Raw genomic sequence first — 22,510 nt, forward strand, 5'->3', positions numbered from 1 at the left:
AACAGTATTTTGAAAACAGAAATATTTTTATTCCATGACTGTCGGAACTAAAACAAGTTTCTAACATAAGATATGCTATTGAAAAATTTCTAATTTATGACCTCTAACTTTTGCATCTGAAATGAAATCTGATATTGTGATGCTATTTATTAATAGTAATATAGAAAGATTTTAAGCCCTTCTCCCTCTTATTTCGTTTCATAATTGTGTTCAAAGGATAAAATCTACTTTTTTATATTTTTCTATCGTTGCGTGCGTACGGGTTTGTAATAGATTGAATGCACACAGAGCCGATGATGGCTTGATAAAATTTATTTTACCGAAATAAACACTTCACAGTTCTTTAACGTTCCCCAGAAATACTTGTACAGCTCTTCACAGTATCACAGAATACAATAAGTAATTATAGTTCAAACTACTGAGAATGTTAAACTCAACGAAATGCGAAGCGCATTTAAAAGACGAAGCTAACACGGAGATATCTCCCTCTTCAACTCACCCTGAACTAAACAACTAAGAAATTGATGCTCTCTCCGGTCTTATATAGTTTCCCCCTGCCCGCCGAGAAATCTCTAGTGCGTTCCACTTCTCGAAATCGCTGGCATGTGGAATGCATGTGAAGGTGGCCCACTGGAAGGCATTGTGAGGGCCAAAAGCGGTTACAGTTACATTTAAGGATCAATTACATTTATTCAATCCCATTACCACTGACAGTTATACAAGGACAAGACCAAAATGTCGCCAAATGATAATCAAGTTTGGCAACTTTTGGCGATTCCGCGCCAAATTTGGTGATAAAAATTAATTAGCGATATCTCGCCAATTTAGCAAGATAGCCATTTACTCAACGTTAAATAAACTTGCCCTCTGTAATCTTATTTTTACGGCATAGCATCTTCTGTTTCAAGCATTTCATGTTACATTATACAAAAAATACTACAATTTCACATATAATTTCACTAAAGATTTTTGCATATATATAAAATCCGTAATACTATTTATACTATTTCAAGTTTCGGAAAAGAAATGCAGAGGCAAAAGCAGGAGTTTTTTAATCAGAAATCCTAAAGTTAATGTTTTAATTTTATTAAAAAATGTATTCGTTTTTTCAAATTAAAAAAATATATATTAAAAGAAAATTTTTTTAAAGCTTTTTAAGGTAAATTCGTTTTCGAGATTCAGATAACAATCTGAAATATTTAGAAAGCAATTTTTTTTTGGGGGGGGGAGATATACAGTCGAATTTTATTATACTGAAACTGAAGGGGGTCAGAAAAAAAAATTTAAGTAAATGAAAAGGTCCAGCTGCCGAAACTTTCGACAAACTGCGCTCGCTAGAACTTATGTGACATATATCTATATACCCATATAATTTAATTCCTACAAGTATCTATATAATATAATAATATTTTTAATATAATAAAAGGAATTTATTTTATGCCTTAAAATGTACATACGCTAATTATTTTAAGACATACAAATATGTAATACAACAATGTTATATAATAATTGTTGTATAATTGTACAGTAAAATCAAAGACTCCAAGTTATTAATCGCAAGTTCACGTAATGCATTGAAGTATATGCTTTCGGTGAAGAATTAAACTTATCTCCAAGTTCGTCAACGGTAAACAGCTGAACGTTTCAAAGAGCGTATAACACTACCAACAACAACGAAAAAAAGTTCTTTCTCCGATGGACTTCCCTCCCACGCCCTGTTGGCATCCCTCGGTCATCCTAACTAGATGGCGATCCGTTGACACAGCAATGGGCCATTAGAACGGAGAAGGTGCTGACAGGCCGCTATCTCCTCCGCAGGGTCAGTGGGCGACAACGAACTTTTATCTTCTCTACCAACCACACCCTGGGACAGATTTACGGCTGAGAAAAAAGCAAAGTTCTCGATTTCAGACCACGAGTCTCTGTACCAATATGGTAGAAATTATTTTATACAACATTTTTCTTCTTACCCAGCCTGCTCTCCCGGTGTTCCATCAGCTTTTAATTGGAGAGGTTTTTAAACCTCTGAAGTTATAAAGGACAGAGTGAAGCTGAAAAAATGTGCCGTATTGGATTATGGAGTGGCCGGCCACTTAATAGCAGACGAGCTGGGTGGCACCGAGATATATTACAGTGGGTTGAAAGTGTCCACACATTAATGCACCGTCGACGTTGCCTAAAATTAAATGGTGCAAAACTAGAGTTAGCAGCCGGACCTCTAAAAATAGAATTTTATGTATTTTACATCACACACGTAGAAAGCGTATTTCAAAATCTGGAATACCGATTCCAGACAGTTTTTATCTCGATATTTAAGAGTTCAGGCTGAGAAAATTGTTAAAAAGCTGCAACTTCCGGAGTTGCAAATCAGATTTTACAATAACGGTAACGCTGCAAATTTTCATAAAAATTACCTGTAATTAAATTAATTATTTTTAACCAATGGCAGACCCTCAGCCGACTTTGGCTTGGCCACTACTAAATCCAGACGTGGTTGATCACTTTATTTGGAGACACTTAATAGGTGGGCAACCTTTGCCCCTATGAAGGGATGGACAGTTAAGAACCATACTTTCTCCGGGATTCGAACCCCGGCCCTTTGGTATCGCAGTCACGCCTCCCTAACCACTATACTGTCTGGGGGGTGCACTGTAGCAGTATATGTATATATATTGCTATATTTTGGTTCAAAACATTGTTTTAGGAAACCGACATTCGAGCAGTCATCATCGTATTCATCGAGAAAAGTAGCTGTATTCTTCAGGTATTTGCTCAAATAAACGACAGCTGCGAACTAAAAATTCCATCTGGGCATGATAGATACAGGATAAAGTTTTGTAGCCAGTTCAGATGTCTTTTCTCTTAAGTATATATATATATATATATATAATTTATTTCCTAAACAAGTTGTATTAACTTGTTTTCGCACTAAATGGATTTAAGATCATACAACATTATATATATATATATATTAAGTGAAAACAGAAAAAGCTGGTTTTATTTTAGCTCTCATGGTATTTAATTTTTTGAATTATTTATAAATATATCAGGAGCATATTTCGCTTTATGCGAAATGCATGAGTAATGAAAAATATGGTTTCCAACAAATATTTTCAGTAAATTGAACTAAGAAGTCATGAAGGAGGTAAAGTCTGTTAACAGACCTTTTATTTCAGAGTATTATATTTCATATTTCTTCAGTATTTCAACTACTAATTGTTTGTATTTGATAAAAGCATAACTATTCTGTTTCTGAATCAATAATTTTCAAAAAAATCTGAAAGATTTCAGTTTTAAACATTCGGTAAAGATTTGTTACTCTCTCACTGAGCTCGCAGTCTACAAGTCTGCTGTTACACTTGTTCCTGCTAGCCTCTCCCCCTAATTTTTCCTTTTTAGCTTTATTATTGAACAATTATTTTCTTCGCACTTACGTCGTACACAGTTCAATAGCAAAATCACGAAAATTTTAAAAGCGGCATATGTTTAGAATTCCAGAAACAGTGTTAACTGTTGGCATACATTTTTCAGTCTTTTCTTAGTTTATCATATCAATATTTAGTTTTCTTAGTTTAATCAATATTTCAATCAATATTTAGTTTTTTTAGTTTAATCAATGTTTCAATCAATGTTTGTAATCAATTCAATGTTTAGTTCCACATTTTTTTTTTATTATTATTATTAGCATTTTGTGCGTTAACTTCGTTTATTAAATACCATGTTTTTCGTACCTACGTCACATAAAATTACGTACTTGCGCAATAATTCGACAGCAAAATCACAAAACATTTAAAAACACCATACCTTTAAAATTTCGGATAGATAGTCTCGCGCACTGAAGAAAAAATGTTTTATTTCGTACAGTGTTGCCATTACTGCCTTTTAGATCTTCAAGTTTGTTAATCAGAAGTTCATTAAAGAATAATAAAATATGAAAAAAATGTAGAGAAGACACGGTGACTAAGCATGACCATAATCACCACTACAACTCATCAAGTTATTGCTAAAGGAGAATTTATTTATATACATTAGAATGAAAATAAAAGTAAGAAAGAATAATCATCAAAACATTTTCATACGTCTATCCTCACTATCGTTCACCTTTCGTCTGACCGCGCGCTCATCTAGGTGGCGCTTTAACATAATCTCAGTTCCCATAAAAATATTAAAAAATATATAACATCATTCTATGAAAACATTGGATATTTTTAATTAAATAGATCATGAATTAAATACGTTTTTATCATTTAAATCAATCCGATTCAAAAGAAGTTCTTATGAATTTCATGTATTACTTTCAAATAGTTTGCTTTATTAATCCACGACAGGCAGATTCAATTTGAAAGCTAAATATCTTATATTTTGCCGAATGGCAACAGACTGGAATGAAAAGGGAAACGACGCATTTATAGTGAATCGACGCAAAATCCCATTTCGAGACTAATATTTTGGGGCTAATAAGACTGCAAGTAAACACATCTTCCTCGTTTATCAGTTGTTTCATCGACAATCACAACCACTAATTTATAGTTTCTCTTTATATTTCAAAGTATATCCAAAAGGAAGTTTAACTGAAACAGACACATGTGCTACTAAACAATCACGTACAACTGTGCCATCTAATTCGTATAGAAGAATAATTAACCTTTAAATGCATTTTCACAGTCTCCTCAACAAATTATTCTTTATTCATTTTGGTATGTTTTCATTCTTGAAAATTATCGACAGTTGCCGCTTAACCCCGTATGAGACTGGGTGGGTACTTCGTCTTAAAACAAATAATGCTACTTGTATGCTTCATCAGAATATCCTTCTTGTGACCTATCAAATGTATACAATATCTATACATAATGATATGTGGGTCACTTTGTAGCCTTTTGATTTTCAGACCCGAGAAGCGTGAAGAATCCTGATGCCCTCGCCCGAGATTCGGACTCCAGAAGCTTCCAATAGCTAGCGGAAAGAACATTCTAATTACCCAACGAAAGACACGCGGGAAGGAAGAGGAAAATTTCTTATAACTTGTAGAGTCATTAGGTTAATCGGAAAATGAAAACTGAGCAACGCCTTCGCCGGGAGTCGAACCACGGACTTTTGGAATACGCGTCCAGCGTGCAGACCACCACACCACGAAGGCATGCCAAGAAGGCGGGAGAAATTAAGTATAAATCCTCTTGTACAAACTCATTTTTATAGTGACCCATACTAATAAAAATTTACAGTAACCAGATTCAACTATCTATTCAGAAGCCAAAGCAAAAGAAACGTACATTTATTCCACAGTTTGTGACACAACCGAATTGTCTGAGCGAGACGGTCGGCGCAGAACGAGTGAGCAGGTACGCACAGAATGCACGTGGTGCGATGTAGAATGTCGCTGGAAGGCAAGCGTTACGTGAACTTAACGTATTATCTAAAATACCTATTCTTCACCCATTTGCCTTCAGAAAGATGTCCATAAACAATAGCTCATACTTTATCGTTAACACTGCTACATTTCCTTTTGTCGTTATGGGACAAAAGTCAACAGGTTCTTATATCTTTTGAGCAGAATCTCCCCTGATAATAATTTAATTAACGTGACATTTGCCAATATTGTCACCAAACTTTTTTTAAATTAATTTTTTATAAGTCCAAATATGTGTAGTAATGCACACAGATTTTTAACGCAAAAGTCAAAAAGAAATATAATAATGATTAATTATAATAAAATTATTAAAATTAATGAAATAATTATAATGATAATTTACTAACGCATTATTATTATAACTTTACTAAGAAATTCTCTATTAATAAGAAATTTGGTACTTTTCCGTTTCGCCGGCGCAAATCTCGCGAAGCAGACTTTATTGGCGACAACATACAGTATACAGATAAAAAATATTTTAAAAATGTTAGTTCTAAGAATTCTTAAAAAAAAAAAGAAGGCATAAACATTTAAATATTGCTTAAAATTTTATAAAAAGCCAATAAATAAAGACAATAAATTTGTAAAAAGACATAATTTAAGAATTTACTATGCTTTCATGGTTCAACATCCTGAATCCAACTCAGAAATTATGTAAAACTGTAGTGCTTTACTTCGCTAATGCATTCTCATTAGAATGGATGAATTAGAATTCTCATTAGAATTGACTTTACCTTTTCTATATTTTCGGCTTCAGGTAAGCGCTGTGATTGCTTCCTAATTGACTTAATTACCGAAAATTGCCTTAAACATAAAACTGAACTATCTGATAAAAATTCTATGTAATTATATGCCAGTATTGAAAGAAACAATCAATCTGATAAGAAAAAGCTGCGACTTGTTTTGAAAATGAGGCGTAAAAGGTTACCAGCGAGAATATTCGGTTTGGCATCGGTTGTACCATTATTGGCGACTTTATCGCTTGCGCCGGCAAAACGAAAATTTTTTTATTGTATATACATGCGTATATACATGCATTTTAGTTAAAAGATAAAAGAAATATATAATGCGTATTAATTATAGTAAAATTGTAATAACTATTTATTATCGTATTTTTTTTTTTTTTTTTTTTTTTACCAAAGTATAAGTAACTGTATAACCAAATGAATTAATGCACAAATCAAACAATTAATTACAAATGAATGATTAGCATATTATCTTATATTACCTAAAAGCAGTTTTCTCCCTTCTTAAGTTTCTTAAATCTGTGCTCTTTGAACACATTGAGAATAAACAAAGGAAAATTGTATGGAGGAAATCCCTACTACATGATTTATATCCATCCACCCTATTTCGCGAATAAATCGATCCGAATGTCGCATGCGTGTTTACATGATCGTTCATTCAGAGTTGCTCATGGTTTATGCTCATGGTATGCGAGAAAGGGCGAGTTGCTAGTGTGCTGAAATTAACAACAGCTTCAAGATTGTTTCTTACTCAAATATTGGCCAACTGTTTAGTTTCAGCTATTGGCAAAAAAGTTATAGATTTCCCTTCCATCTAAAGTTGCCTATCTTAGCCTTGCATAACTTTCCGATTGTTGGATGCATATTTAATATTTGCATTTCTTTTTTTTTTTCTTTATATTTTATTTCCTCACTGCTTAATTTTATGTTATGATTTTTGCAATAATCTTGTTACTGGCAACGTGCTTTATTTACTATTAAGTTTGTGTGAGTGGCAACAGTTGTTCATGTTTATGTTTTAGAATAGCGTTCTTAGCCGCACTGCGCTGCAGGCAATTTTTCTCTTAAAGAATTTTACGTTTTAGAATAGCAATAAAGTTTATTATACAAAGCTGATGCTTTTTAGTTCAAGGCAACTACCGATCAACTAAATATTTTCGTCTCTCGAAAATGCAAATAAGTTTTAATAATGCTGCAAATGTTCTTAAAAATTACCATTGGATATGTTGCAACTAAAATGTTTTTTAATATATATCAATTATATATATGCCATTAAAAATAAAATAAAGTTTAAATTATTAAGAAATGAGTTCATTGCTTTAAACTCGCTCGGGTTACTAAACATTTACAGATTGATTAAATTTCACATGTAAATAAAAGTGTACATGCTACCAGTTACACCATACAGGCACGTAGTGAGGAAGGTGTGCATTGCTTATAAGGCAACAGCTCGAAAATTTTTCAAAGACTTCTCACTAAGTGCGCTTTTATAGTGAACATAACGGTCTTTAAAATTTCAAGCAACACTGTAATAATTCTCAATATGTAGCGTTTAGTAATCAGTAAATGACGGAAGAGAATTTCATTTTTACTTACGCAACGAAGATTTTGTCGGATAAATGGATTCGAATTATATAAGAGTTGACTTTACTATCATGTCAAGGAAGAAGTGACGACGAAAGACAAGATTAAAGATGAAAACAATAATTGAATAACGACGAGATAGAACACCAAACCAAATAAAAAAACGAAAAAGCGCGCGAAGTATCTTGCCACTTGGCGAACTTCCCAAATACCATATCACCTGGCATTGAAATTCCAGCGACTTGGCGATGGCAAAAAATCGCAAACTTGGCGCCAACTCACTCGAGGGAAAAAAGCTCTGCTACTTCTTCTCCGTCAACACCAGTTTCAGGAAGCGAGAAGATTTCAGAAAGAAGTAAACAAGAATAACAAAAACGGCGGCAGAAAGAAAAGTCTGAAACTCGTCTCCGTCAATACGGGCAGTAAATCAAAGCTGTTTTGATTTCGGAACACTCTTTTGTAGATGGTGTCGTCCACCAGAAGTGGAATTTCGGAGAAGCAACACGGAAGTAATGTCATTTTTTCTATAAGGTTCTTCGAAAGCGCTGATATTGGTGTTCACCTGTTATTCCGGAGCCCGAGACTTTGTTGATGACTAGTATCAGTACAGTACTGAGTTAAAGTGACCGATTTCACTAATTTGATCTGCATGTTAGCGCTGATTTTACAGAGAGAGAGCTCTAGTTATAGATCCCGAGCATTTTCACCGCATATATATATGAATTTTTTTGAAAACGTCCTCCACTAGTCATTCCATTCTTTAAGCTGATAACTTCACCAAAATCTACTTAAGGGGGAAAAGGGAAAAGAGGAAGCAATTATGAGCTGAATTTTAAACCGTTTCAAATTCCAGAGGATTTTGCAGGAGGTACATTATGCAAGCAACATTAGAAACATATTTTTACTAATAACAATAATCCTCTCATATGATCATAAATATTATTATCAAGTAGCCATATTATAAGCTGTATACATTTTTATTTATATTCCATTCGTTATTTATTTATTTATTTATTTATATTCGATTCGTTTTTTATTTATATTCCAGTATCCATTCGATATGCCATTAAGAATAAAACGAATACTTAACATGAGAAGAAATTCGTTTTTCTTCATTAATTGCTCAGTTCAGTTATCATCTTAAAAATAAATTAAAGATTCTATATCATATCATAAGGCAACATTCTAGAAGCTCTCTACTTCTAGGTCACGTGTATTGTGAATAAAAGTATGTGTAACGCAACAGGTCATATCGATACTAAATGGCATCTTAACAATACAGTAGCATAACTGTACTTAATGCAACGTTCCAAAAATTCTGGAAACACTTCGAGGTCTTTCGAAGATAAAAAAAATATGTGATGCAAAAACATAAAAATATACAGTTAATTTTATCCAATTTTCCCCCCTTTTCATGCTTTGGAAAGAAACGTAGTTCTTTCCAAAGCATAGTAGAAAGTATTTTTATAGAATCGGGCGCTAGGCAAAATCACATCTGACGCTAGAAAACTTTTTAGCAAAGTCTTTAAAATTCTATGACCTAACCGCTGTATTGCGTTACACTATCTCGTATTTACTCTCCGTGTGCTCTGGCAATTCTTGCCTTGCTGTGAAACGTAAACTCTTTATCTGTACGGCCTCGCATTACTATCCAGCAAAGCATAGTCTTTAGTTATCTTTTTCGTTTAATTAATCTGTTGCTGATTAAAAAACTGAACGATGGAAAAGAATAAATGCTCCTCTTAAGAATTAACACTTTGTTTGTATTAGTATTTTAATAATATGCCTGGTTGATAAAAATTAAATTTGTAATCTACCGAATATTTTAATATTTATTTATAATCTATCCAACTGATAATTTTTGTGATTGCTTGCAACGTTATTATATTTAATTAGAGATATTTATAACACACGATAACCCTGAAACAGGAAACGTATGTAAAATTATTGTTTTTACGAAATTCTGCCACATTTATTTTTTTAATGTTATTTTTTCCTTGAAACTGTGGTCAGCTCGGGAAATAATTATCAAAATCGGAATATAATTAATTCGAATAATTTCCTTATAAATCTTCTAACATCGGCGAGTAGACCTTTAGAAAAAAGACAGTCTTGGCAACCCTGTTCGGCATCCATGGAATGAGCTGCTCGTCTGGCGTGTTCTTTTAATGGACGATGTTTAAAAGGAACATATTTCGTCCCTCTGGGTGGCAACGAAGTCTCGGGGAAGATGGAATTTAACGGTAAATTAAGCTCACAAAATGCAGCAGACGATAAACCTGAGCAAACCGGGAAGTATCTTCCTTGTTTATATTTCCGATGAGCTGGCTGGTAATTTAATGCAGGTGAAAATAAATAAAAAAAGGGGCAACAATCTGTGCGTTGAAAAAGAGACGCAATAATGATTTCATAGGTGTTGCAGCTTAGACGATTGTCGAAATAATTTTTATTTTCTGAGCTCACGTTTCTAAGCATCAAGTCAACCAGGTTTATTAAAATTAGTACCCTGTTTTAAACCTCGAAAAAGGTGTTATTTATTTCAATTTCCTTAAAATTGCAAAAAGTAGACATTTTTGCCAATGTGCAATGCACAAGGTCTTTCATTTATCTTCGTTGTTAAAATTATGCGCAGCTGAATACAGTGCTAATCATTTAAAATGTCGTTTCTTTGGGCTTCTTACAATTTTTTGCAATAATTGTTATAATCACGAGTGTCATTAAAATAAGTTTCTCACATTCTGTAAAAATGCCGTAGAGAATTTTTAATTCCATTTCTTATGTAAGATTTTGCTTACGTTAAAAATAAACTCTAAAAGTAAGCTGACCCTAAGGAAAGTTTTGAACGAAATAGCACATTACTAAGCTCAATTTGTTAACGTCGACAACACTGGTATCTTTATTTGTCACGATTAACTCTCATTTTGCTTCTGTTGTACGAATACCCCACTTTTGAATCACGGAAACATGGTCAGCATATTTTATGCTGATTATAACATTTTGTAGTAAAATTAAGATTGAATAATTTTACTACAAAATGTTATAATCAGCATTAATACATTGAATTAAATTAAATTAAATTAAATGTAATAATCAATTAAATAAGAATTCTTCGTGATTTTCTTTTCTTCTTCTTCTTTTATATATATATATATATATATATATATATATATAATTTTGTTTAAATTGTGATGTGTTTTTTCCATTTATTTCCGTTTACCTATTTATATACTATTTTTTACTTTTCGAAAAGAAACCCAAGAACATAGTATATCGGAGCATTTGAAACGGAAGTTTTTTTCAGCTTGAGTTTTAATGTCCTTCAACAGTATAGATTTAATTTTAAGTATCGAAAAATATATATACATATCAGAGCCGAGACAAGAATGAGGTAAGTTAGGAACTTGTTTTAAGTGAACTACTAAAATAGGAGCCAATTTAGGTACAAAAACTTAAAAAGAAATCATGGTTGTTTATGTTCAGCACTGAGCATATCAAGAAGCACAGATTTAAAGTAGCAAAATTTTATTGACATTACTTATGATAATATAAAAATATTGCGTTTTTGATGTATCTTTTAGGGAAATACAGCAATGCCTAGGAAACACCATGCACCTGATATTAGCAATTTTCTTCTGTTTCTTTGCAGTCCAAACGCGTTAACTCTCAGAATTATCTCTTCGTGATAACAAGGATTCCTTAACTGGCTTCTAAAATTTATTTTAGCAGATCTAACACACTTAGTTCATCGGAATGACATTGGAAGATTAATCAAAGATGTCTAAAAATGAAAACACCCTAGTATGAGCTTCTTCCTCTATTTTTCTTGTAATGTTTAGCTAGTTTTATTTTTCCTTATAAAGTTCGACATTGAACAAACGTGCACTGCGAAAAAAAAAAAAAAAAAAAAAAAAAAAAAAAACGGAGAGTTCTATATATATTTATATATAAGATATAAAATCCTCGTCATGATGATGAAACAGAATTATAAGGAGGCCATAAAAACGTAAAAGTGGCAATGTTAGATCTCTGAGTTAGTACGCTCTACATACACGAAAAAAAAGGGAAGGGACAGTTCTATATCTTCCGTTCTACTGGGCCGATTGATAAAATTCAAATTGCGTTTTTCATATCTCGAAAGCGCGACTTAGGATATTTATTAAATTTATGTATAGTACTGTTCTAACATAGGTATTTTGATACAAAATCCGTCTTTTTCTGAAATAACATAACAATTTTTTTTTCCATATTTTGATTCTACCGTTCAAATTATGCATAAATATTAAATTTTGTAAAATGTGCGAAATTTACGGAGAAATTCAAAAATTTATCTTGGCAAATTTTTTTTCAGTTTGTGTCATGAAATTTCACTTGGCGAACTTTTTAATATATGCCAACCTATTTCCCTTTCCCTTCCATTGTGCAGGAGCGTAAAAAAAGTTACATCGTTCCTATTTCCATGTAATTTTAACAGAATGCCTAAACCACATTTGATGTTATTATCGCATTTAACAAATATGCCGAATTTTAAAACGCGCCAATATATAATTTCACGTATATCTTTGGAAAGTTTGAAAACTGGAATTTTTTGCAGATATGCTTAGAAGTACATCTACTTTAAGATGATGGTAAACATTTTATAGATTATAATTCAAAACTTTTTTGAAAAATTTACAAAAATTATTTAAAGATACAAATTTTAAAATTAAATCATAAAAAATGGATGAATTTTATTTCGAATGAGCCTACATTTCGAAATGTGAAAAAAGAATCAAATAAGTTTAATAAAAAAGAAATATTAATAAATATATACCAAACTCAATATTAACCCTGAAGAGCTAAAATTTTGAGAGCTAATTTTTTAGAAACTACTCTTGGGATTTTTACAAAACTTGGCAGTTTGGCGTAATTTGAGGCGTAGAATTGAAATATGGAAAAAAATTGGCATGTCATTTCAGAAAAAATGGGATTTTGTTTCAAAATACCTATATTAGAACAATGCTGTATTTGGCCCTTTTTTTTTTTTTTTTTTTTTTTTTTTTTGCAGTACAGAATTTACGCTGTATATGCAGAATGAATAAACTGGTCGACGCGACCAAATTAATAATGTTTCTTTTTTATTTAGTTGATCGAACATTTCAATAAACAACATAAATAATTGGGCATCCTGGCGTTTATCTTTATCGGGGCCATAATATTTTTAAAATATAATTTTGAAGAGAACAAGTGTTTAGCAGGAGATGCAGAAAGCAAGTGCGATGTTTGCAGGATGAAATCTTGATTCAGATTGACATGGTATCAATTTCGGTACGATTTGATAGGTTAATAAATAGCAATCTAAAATTATTATTGGCTGTTTTGCGGTTTAGGTAGCAAAGCCAGCTACATCACCAGAGTTATGTAGGAATCATATGGCTTAGATTAATTTAAAAATAACGCATTTAGAAAGGTTCATTAAAAGTAATTACTATTTTTAGAACAGGAAGTGGAAATATTCAGATTGAAAAAGTTAAGGGGCTTGCAAATAAAAATTAGAATTTTGATTTATATTTTTTATGCTATACATCTATATATATTTAAGAGAATATAAGCAAAATTTTAATGTATTTTAAAATTTATTTATTTGCGTATTGTTATATAAATTTAATTACTTCTTGAAAGTACTATTATGGAATTTCAATCTACAAACTGCACTTTTTTACCGACTCAGAGAAAGTATGCGAATTTCCGTGTTTTAGCAAAACAGAACTTGCTGTTACCTTTCTTGCGGTAAAATTTGCTACATGCCTCGTGCTTAGGCAACCTATGAAGACATTCATAGCTGCGTCTTCAAGAACTGAGTTGTTTCTTCGTTAAAAAATGCATAAGTCTTCATTGTACATTAATTTTCAGTGGAATAATATCATACATTCCTCCCATATTGTGCGGTATTTCTGTTTTGAGGCTTGTTTCAAACGTGTGTTTTTGTGTTCTGTATCTCGAATATTTTCTGACTGGCTCTTTGACTCAAAACCTTCAGGCTTTAAACTATAAACAAAAAAAAAAAAAAAAAAAAAAAAACGCTCATGATAACAGTTTCGGACATTAAAGTAGAATCTGTATATGGAAAACAATATGCGATTTTATTTTGATTTTTGTAATTTTTGAATTAAAAAAAGACGTTTTTTGAAAAAAATTTCTTTTTTAGGTCTATTTATACATTAAAATATAATCCGAAGTTTTCAGATAGCATTTCAGATTCAGTCCGCCATCTCTACTCCCCAAATAAGATGCTGTAAATCCCAAAATATCGTAAATCGCTGTAGATTGCCTATCTTTACAAAATCGTTTCGTTTTTAATAGACGGAATTTCCGATAATTATAAAAAACAAAATAAGCGAGCATTTGAGACTCAACTCTCTATATTACTTTATTTTTCATAACAGTTGAAAAAAATATGCATGGTAGTAATAAACCTCAGTGACTGAAAATGACTGTATGTTTAAGCTTATACATAATATAACGCGATAAGGACATTCTTTCGTTGATAAAGCTTTGTGTTGCTACTCTTCAAAGCGTAAGATATTTATGTTTCATATTTCAACAGAAAAGTCAAAGACACATATAAAGTGCTTTGACTCTCACAATATATTTTTCTTTCGGAACCAATAAAAAAATGTCAGAGATTTAAAAGAAATGTGTTACCACTACCCGAATTTAAATACTTTTATCTTCTACGCGGCTATTTATTTTTCTTTCAAATTTGTCTTGTTATTAATCAACAAATTAAGCGATTTAAAAGCAATAAATGCAGATTCATTTTAGCTACTATTAATTACTAACTGAACCTGAGAAGTTACATTAGCTGGATTCATTAAAATCATCTACCTGTATAAAGAAAAGTGTCCGTTTATTTATTTGTGTGTGTGCTTAATTTATCCAAATGTGCCAAAGTTTAATTCCGATCTTGATGAAGTTTTGTACACTTGGCCTTCAAAACAAGAGCAGGATCACTGTGTGCATGAGAACTGTCAGCGTAAGATTTCAAAAGAATCATCCCAGAAGGTCCATACTGAGGGCGTTTATATTAAAATGTTGCACTGACGTCACCCAACACAGACTCACATCGTCGTTTTTATTTTCCTCCTATCAGTTCTTACTGAAACTGTTAGATGGTGCCGTGTTCATTTAATCATTTGAACCGTTTAGAATGTTGCAGAATAGTATAGAACTTTAAAGTAGAATTTAAATGCTTTAAAAACTATAAACAAAATGCAGTTTTTCGCCAATATTTCGAAAACAATGTTCAACGTGGATAATTATTTTCCGAAAGCTATTTTTCGAAAAACGGCACAACGGCGAACAAAGCAAGTACCAATTCTTACTACACCCATTAAATAGCGCCGTATTAATTCTATAACCTTCTACAGCTTTATTCACCTTAAACCAAAATAAGCGAAAAATTAATCTGAACCTGAGTGTTTCAAAAACCTACTCCCATCTTCCTAAATGAAACCTCATTAATCTGCGTAAAGCCCAGGCAATACTTGGTACTTGATTTAGGAATGCGTACTGTAACATAATGCGGTAGGTACAGTGTGTCATCGGTATACTGCTATGGGGGTCAGAGGGAAGAGGTGGAGGCGAGGCGCGCCGGAAGGATGTAACCGGAAACGCCGGCATGCCTCGCCACTTTTCTCATCACTCATCTCGTGTTTAGGTTGTACCTTTTTGAGTTGAGATTAAGCCTCTGAGTGTTTAAAAAAGTACCCACCAGCGAACGAGTAATTGAGCTAGTATTGGAGTACATTGCTCTTATTAATTAATGCTCGAATTCCTATTATGAGGTGTTTTCTTTCTAAAGGCCATCAAAAATAATTCAAAGCAATTTTCCGTAAGTCATATGGGTAGAACTCTTATTTTTTTCCCTTTGCATTTATTAACATATTATTCTAGTATATCGATAGTGTTAGTTTCTCTCTCTGTCTTTTTTTAAACAGAAAACGTAAAAAGTCAGCCAAGCTTTCTCTGAGATTCGAACCCCAATTTTCCAGTTTCTAGCTTCTTAACTACTTGCTCGAGGGAATGTGATCATTCGTTACATCTAAATATTATTTAATTAAAATATGTTGTTTAGAAAATTATATCAAGTTGAGTAATCAATGGACGTTAGAATTATTAATTATAATAATATTGCAATTTCATACAGCTGTGAAATGGATAAATTACAAACTATTCTACGAAGGAAAGGTATTAAGTAAGTAATTGGCATGATTATATTTGCAAATAGCAGTGAGTAGTCTCTGTGTAGGTTAATACGGGGCCGAACCCGTCCTGTTTCATGATAATCCTTTCGCTAGTTAGTAGGCACCAGTAGTTCAGTTTAAAAATACCGATGGAACTTCGATGTCTGTACAACAGAGGAGCAGCATGCTGTTATCCGTTTCTTGAGGGACAAAAATTACCAGCACGGAGAGTGAGGAATTAATTCTAGAAATTATTTGGTCCGCTAAAAGACGTCTTTGGCGGTAAACGCTTTGCAGATGATAATGATGTTCATACCGAAAACTTAGTGTAGCTGAGACAGCAACTCAAAGAATTTTATGTGGTTAGTATTGGAGCATTGATAAAACGACGGACCGAGTGTATAAATAGTTATAAAGATTATGCTGCGAAATAAGTAAAGTTTTCGGGGCTGTACTTCGTTAGGTTGTTTTGCAATTGCATTTTCTGACTTACTTTCGGACTTCGTATTATAAATACTCATAATGATATAACTGAAAACGATATTTTAAATGTCGTGAATATCAATCAGCTATATCAGTTGAATATCAAAAAACCAAAATTATTAAGTAAATTAAATATAAAATTCTCATACACGCACAAAATAAATAAATAAAATAATGTAAATTAAAATAAAAAAATTCTTTGTTTGATCTTATTCGGATTCCAGTTTAAATACCTTAAAAATTTTGAGGCTAAACTGTTGCAACAGGCAGTTATAGGCTCAGCTTCCAGAAATTCAAGATATAGGATAAGCATTATGTCATTAAAATTAAGAAAGCTGAAAAACTGCAGTTAGATATTTATATCATCTTAAAAAGCAGGAAAGCAGCTTTTGATCAGAAAGGGAAGTTTGAGGCAATTTAGCGGTAATATGGTATTTTTAGTTCATAAGGTATTTTCTCTATGCTTCCAGCATGCCTTTGTGGTCTAGAGGTAGAACACTCGGCGCGCATTCGAGAGGTCCAGTTTCGGGTCCCTGCGAGGGCAATGCACAGTTTTTACGTCTCAGTATATAATATATATATATATATATATATATATATATATATATATACATAAATGAAAAAAAAATATTGCAATAGCGCCTGAACTAAAAGGTGGTGGACAGCAATCGTCCCCCACCAGGATTTGGCGATTGGGTCCCTTAATCCCCAATTGCCCTTTAAAAGGAGGAGTATGTAAGGCATTTTCTCCCTCTTTCCAGCATGACTATGTGATATAACGGTAACGCACTTGGCGCACATTCTAGAGGTCCAGGTTCGAGTCCCGGCGAGGGTATTTGTCCATTTTTCACGTTTCCTGCTTCGAAGTAACGCAATGACTCTACAAAGTTATAACGTATAAGTATAAATAAATGCTTATGGTTGATGATATGCACTGCATTCAAGAAAGTCTTTTCCTGCAACACACAAATTTCAAATTGAATTTTTTTCCTTTCCCAAATAGAAAACCAACATTTTCTTCTGGTTTTAAAATTTTTCCTTCTTTCTTATTTTTATTATTAGTATCAACTAATTTTTATAAGAGTAAACTAAAGAAGAAATAAAACATAACGATTATTACAATAAAGCCAAAAGGTTTTCATTCAAGTGAAAAATAATGTAGTGTTTAGAAAAACAGAATTAAGAGTTTTTCTTTACTTTTGACTGTAAAATAAGCGAACCAGCTCTGTGGATATATGCACCAAAAACATACTGATGGAAGATGTCAGTTTAGAGAGGTTTTAAACTTAAAACATATACTTACTTTTTTCCTGTGCAATCAACGTGAAGAGAAATATATGAAGATAAAAGCTAAACTCATGTAGCTACGGTGGCCATTGTTAGACTGTTGACTGTACACGACTGTCTCCGAGCTTATTTATTTCGTTTTCATATTGTCGACTCTTCTGCGTATATTTTGTATTCAGGTGGACCGCTGCTAACATTGATGAGTGCTCCCCATTGTCTCATTTTACTTGTCTTGTCGAAAAATATTGGACAGCACGCAGCCTGAGTTGACCTAGAGGCCAACGGGGTGGCATTTGGTAAATAAATTAATAAAACTCTTCTTTGTGAACAGTATATTTGGTAAGTTTTCTCATTACTTTCCTTTATATGCAAATCTTGTATGACTTTTGAGATAAAAAGATGGTATCTTGTAGTTTAAAAAATTGACACGATAAACAAAAAGAGACAAAATTTTAGATAACAATTATTAATAGATCTAAAAGTTATTTTAGATGTTTAGTTTTGTGATTATCGTGATATTAAAAAAATTCTGTGGAATTTTGATTCTGACTCTGTTTAGCGGTTCCATTAGTAGGGGAGTTGTATAGACGATAGGAACTCAGAGTTTCGAGGAACAAAGTTTGAAGACTATTCAGTTACTTTATCGAGAGAATAGGATACTATTTAGTGGCAAATGGTTTCTTGCTGTTAGTTGTCTGGATGCGACCAAAACGAAAAAGAAGAAAAGTTGAAGAAGTGAAGACAGTGCCTTTATCCGCGGTTTCTGTGTTACCGTCTGAAAGTCTTGCCAAGTCGGTTGATGAAGATGAAAATTAGCATGCCTCTTCCATTGTTAGAACTGAGCTTAGATCCTGTTGATAATTTCTCCGTTTTGTTACTGCAATCGATTAAAATAAAATAGCATTTTTTACCTCTGACGAAAGAATCTAGTTGGTTGCTATCCATTTTTTAGTTATAACTGCAGATAAATAGACTCACCTTTTAACCAGTAATTCTATTACTAATACGTCTCTCACTTATATGGCTGTCTCACTTACACACCGCCTTTTCGGGAGCTCTTTATTACTGCAACTGCTGAACAGACTCATTTGGTTTTAATTTTAGAATTAACTTTAGCGTAGTTCTTCCAAAAGTATAAATCGCTACGTTAAGCTACCTTTATTTCTTATCCACGAATCTTGGGAAATGTTGCCGTTCCGTAAAACATATAATCTTCAACTTACATTTCATGTCGCCTCGGCAATGTCCAGTCCTGACTGTGCTACCATTCCGTAAAGCATAATACTTAGAATGAATTTATCTTTACAGTCTCTAAATTTATAGTAAACTGAGAGATTTAAAAACAATAAATGCACTTTTTAATAACATAAATTTTTATTTTATTTTTAATAATATGCGTAAGTAATATATTTTAAGATGTGTTTAATTTATAATACATCTGTAACCGTGAAAGACCGAAATTGGAGAATGTCGACTTTCACCGGAGAATGTCAACATTCACCAAATACGTCGGTGAAAGATCGAATATTGCATTACATTCTTTTACATTCCGACCCTCACTGGTGTATGTCGACAATCACAGATATGCTCTGGTATAGGCCGAAAACAGAGGAGTATGTGTACAGGCTTTCATTGCAAGAGGAAGTGTTCCACAAATAAATGCAGTTGTAAAAGCAAGGGCCTTTTGTGCCATTCAAAGTGTCATAATATTATAAGGTGTTTCTAATAAGGTAATAATATTATAAGGTGTTTCATAATATTATAAGGTGTTTCATAATATTATAAGGTGTTGTGAAAAGTTAATGCAATAAATAAGATTTGAATCACATAATTTAGTAAGTTTTTAACTTCTATTATTTTCCTTTCTCGTTTTGAATGTACTGTGTGTTTTAAGTTCTTATTTCAAGTCTCAAGTGCGTTTTTTCGCGACTGAATTACGGAGAAGAAAATATAATATTCTTATATGTTCAACATTCACCATTAGTACATGGTGAATGTCGACATTTACCGTTGTAAGTCAGAAATAAGAGTATTTGGAAAATATTTCGGACATCAAGCAACTATGTGAATGTTGATATTCACCGGTGAAAGTTGACATTCTCCGGATTTCGGTGTTTCACCGTAACATATCCAAATGATAATTTTTAGGAACATTCATAGCATTTAATTTATATTTATAAATTTAATAAAAATATTTATTTAATAAAAAATTGATATTTAGTGTAATAATTAATAATTCATATTTTATAATTTAATAAATAATCATATTTATTAATTTTAATTAATAAATATACCTAAATCCATTTATTATGTGCCTAGCGCACGATTGTTTTTCTTATTTTCATAATGTAGAATCCAACTGATATATATTAAAATTCCTTTGACTTATAATATTTCAGTGGTAATTTTTTATGAATATTTGTAGTATTATTGCATATAACATAAGATGTTCAAAGTCATACGTTACATATTTCGCTACACAATCTCGTTTTCATCTAGTTCCATCAAATCGTTTTCAAATTCATTTTCATCTCACAATTTTCAAATTCTCATACTTCGTATTCATTGTTAAATCTGTTGAATCGAAGCTCACATGAGAAAAAAATTTTAATTTTAATTAAACGTTTCCAATTTTAATTAAAAGATTAAAGTAATTTTTAATCTTTTTTACACTAAAGAAACACGTTTGAAATTTTGCTTAAGGCTTCATTCGCTTGCGTTTTTAATTTTTCATTCGTCCTCTTTCGACTGACTGCTGACAAAGTAACGCTTATCAGATGGCCGCTAATAATGAGAGCAGTGAAGATCATAGATCACGCTTGGCCACGGTTACCGTTACGCAGCGAAAGAAATATCCAATTGCCAAAAGCGTAATGAAAAGGATCGAATTTTTATTATCTTCCAGATTTACATCTGCACATTTTGGTTGTGTTTATACCCTTATTAAATTAATATAGAAACGTAACACGGCTGCGGCAACTTGCTATCGTCTGCAACGTTTAAAAAAAGTGGAGGAGGGAAAAAACTACAACTATGACGAACTAAGAACATGAAAAAAAAAACGGAGAAGAAGATTTTTAAAAGATTGATAGACGCGCAGCACTACGGTTGTTTCAGCTGGGATGGAACAGAAGATTTAAAAAACTTCGGCAAGCGAAAGTTCACTTTTTTTAATCCCTTTTTCGTTCTTGTGTTCCTGTCTCTCATAGGAACTCGTTATCTAACAGAGAGAGTGATGTTATCTTAGCAGTCCCCCGTTTGGCCTCATTTAAAAACTTTTAGTTTCCCCCTCTCACATGCAATGGTGCAACATCGAACCATCTTCAACTCAATTTGGAACAAGCTATGGCACTAAAAATTGTTCAAGTGCGAAACAAAACTGGAAATATGTTAAGAAAGTTTTCAAGTTCTATGGTTTTGGTTAATTACGTTAATAAGTTTTTATCTGTCATAACAGATATTTAACTGTCATTCTTGGTCTCACAGGATGGAAAATAAAATCGCTGAGCTAATATCAATAAACATTTTAAATCATAATTGTCAAATATAAATTTAAGTGAATTTAATAAAGTCTGTTGTTTCTATGCTATCATTTCTTTTGTACCTTGAAACTCTGTATCTAAATAATTTTTACTTCCTTGTACGAAGTAAAAAGGAAGTATTGTAATCGCGAAAAGTTTCAGGCAGCATATTTCAACGAAAATATCCATTTTGACCGCTATCGAATGCAATTTAATGATGTTTTTGCGTGATATCTGTACGTAAGGACAGAATAAAATACTCTTTTCCTTCAAAAAAAATTATAAAACTACTTTAAAATTAATTCTGAAGAGAATTTTTCGTGGCGTCTGTACGAACGTAGTATGTACGTACGTGCGTACGTACGTATCTCGCATAACTCAAAAACGAGTAGCCTCAGAACGTTGAAATTTTGTATATAGGACTGCTATAACATGTAGATGTGCATCTCGTATTTTGGTTGAAATCGGCCGCACCAAACGTATATAAATATATTTATATATATATCCACTCTGTTACCCGGCTCAGTGATCTCAGTTTCTTTACTCTTATATGTTGGTAAATTGTGCATTTTTTGTTTTAAAAATGATTGAATTATGTTGTTTTTATCTTCCGGTTATGGATTTTATGCCTTTAGTAAATCTGTGTGCAATATTTTTAGAATTATCAGCAATTTTAAAGTTGTTTAATTGCCGATAAACCTTTTTTAATGGCGGCCATTGATGTTTACATTTGAAACAGGAGACTAGTGGATTTGTTGCCAATCTAGAGAAACTTAGTTTCGCAACAACAAAGATAACGCCTTCATTTATTATTTAAATCATGCTTAATCCTTTCTGGAATTTTTTCGAGGAAATAAGCGTTTAAGATTTACTTCGTAATTTTTAATATAGATATTTTGAGTTTTTATGTATTTTTGCCTTTTCGCGAAGTGAGAACTGAATTAATTAAATGAGAAATACTCAATCGTCTGTGAAAAACTGTTTCTTTTTTGTTTTGTTTGCTTAATTTCTTTTATACATCATTCTAGCTTTATTATAGTATTTGAATAGAACATGTGGCAACGATTAGATAATTCTATTCTTTAAATGATATAAATTTTGTGCATTATGAGTTATAATATGAATGAAATATATAAGTTAACTGTTAAATAATCATTGGATTATATAACAGTTAGTTTCCGTTATAAAATTATTATATAAGTTAATTATATAAGTTAACTGTTATATAATTTATTAATACTGTTAAGTGAATCTAGCGCC

At 32.2% G+C, this 22,510-nt stretch overlaps 1 protein-coding gene and 1 long non-coding RNA gene across 2 annotated transcripts in view; one reads left to right on the forward strand and one right to left on the reverse strand.

Moving 5' to 3' along the window:
• The window catches only part of LOC118198891 (uncharacterized), a 67,417-nt gene extending 61,117 nt beyond the window's left edge, over positions 1 to 6,300 (reverse strand). The window contains exon 1 of the long non-coding RNA XR_015042699.1: positions 6,142 to 6,300. This is a non-coding gene — a long non-coding RNA (uncharacterized LOC118198891). The remainder of the gene's footprint in view (positions 1 to 6,141) is intronic.
• Positions 1 to 22,510, forward strand: part of LOC118198890 (uncharacterized) — a 144,019-nt gene that overhangs the window by 79,066 nt on the left and 42,443 nt on the right. The window lies entirely within an intron of this gene.

This window comes from Stegodyphus dumicola, chromosome 8 (assembly GCF_044657685.1).
Source record: "Stegodyphus dumicola isolate Sdum_Otavi_A_Nest chromosome 8, ASM4465768v1".
Lineage (NCBI taxonomy): Eukaryota > Metazoa > Arthropoda > Arachnida > Araneae > Eresidae > Stegodyphus > Stegodyphus dumicola.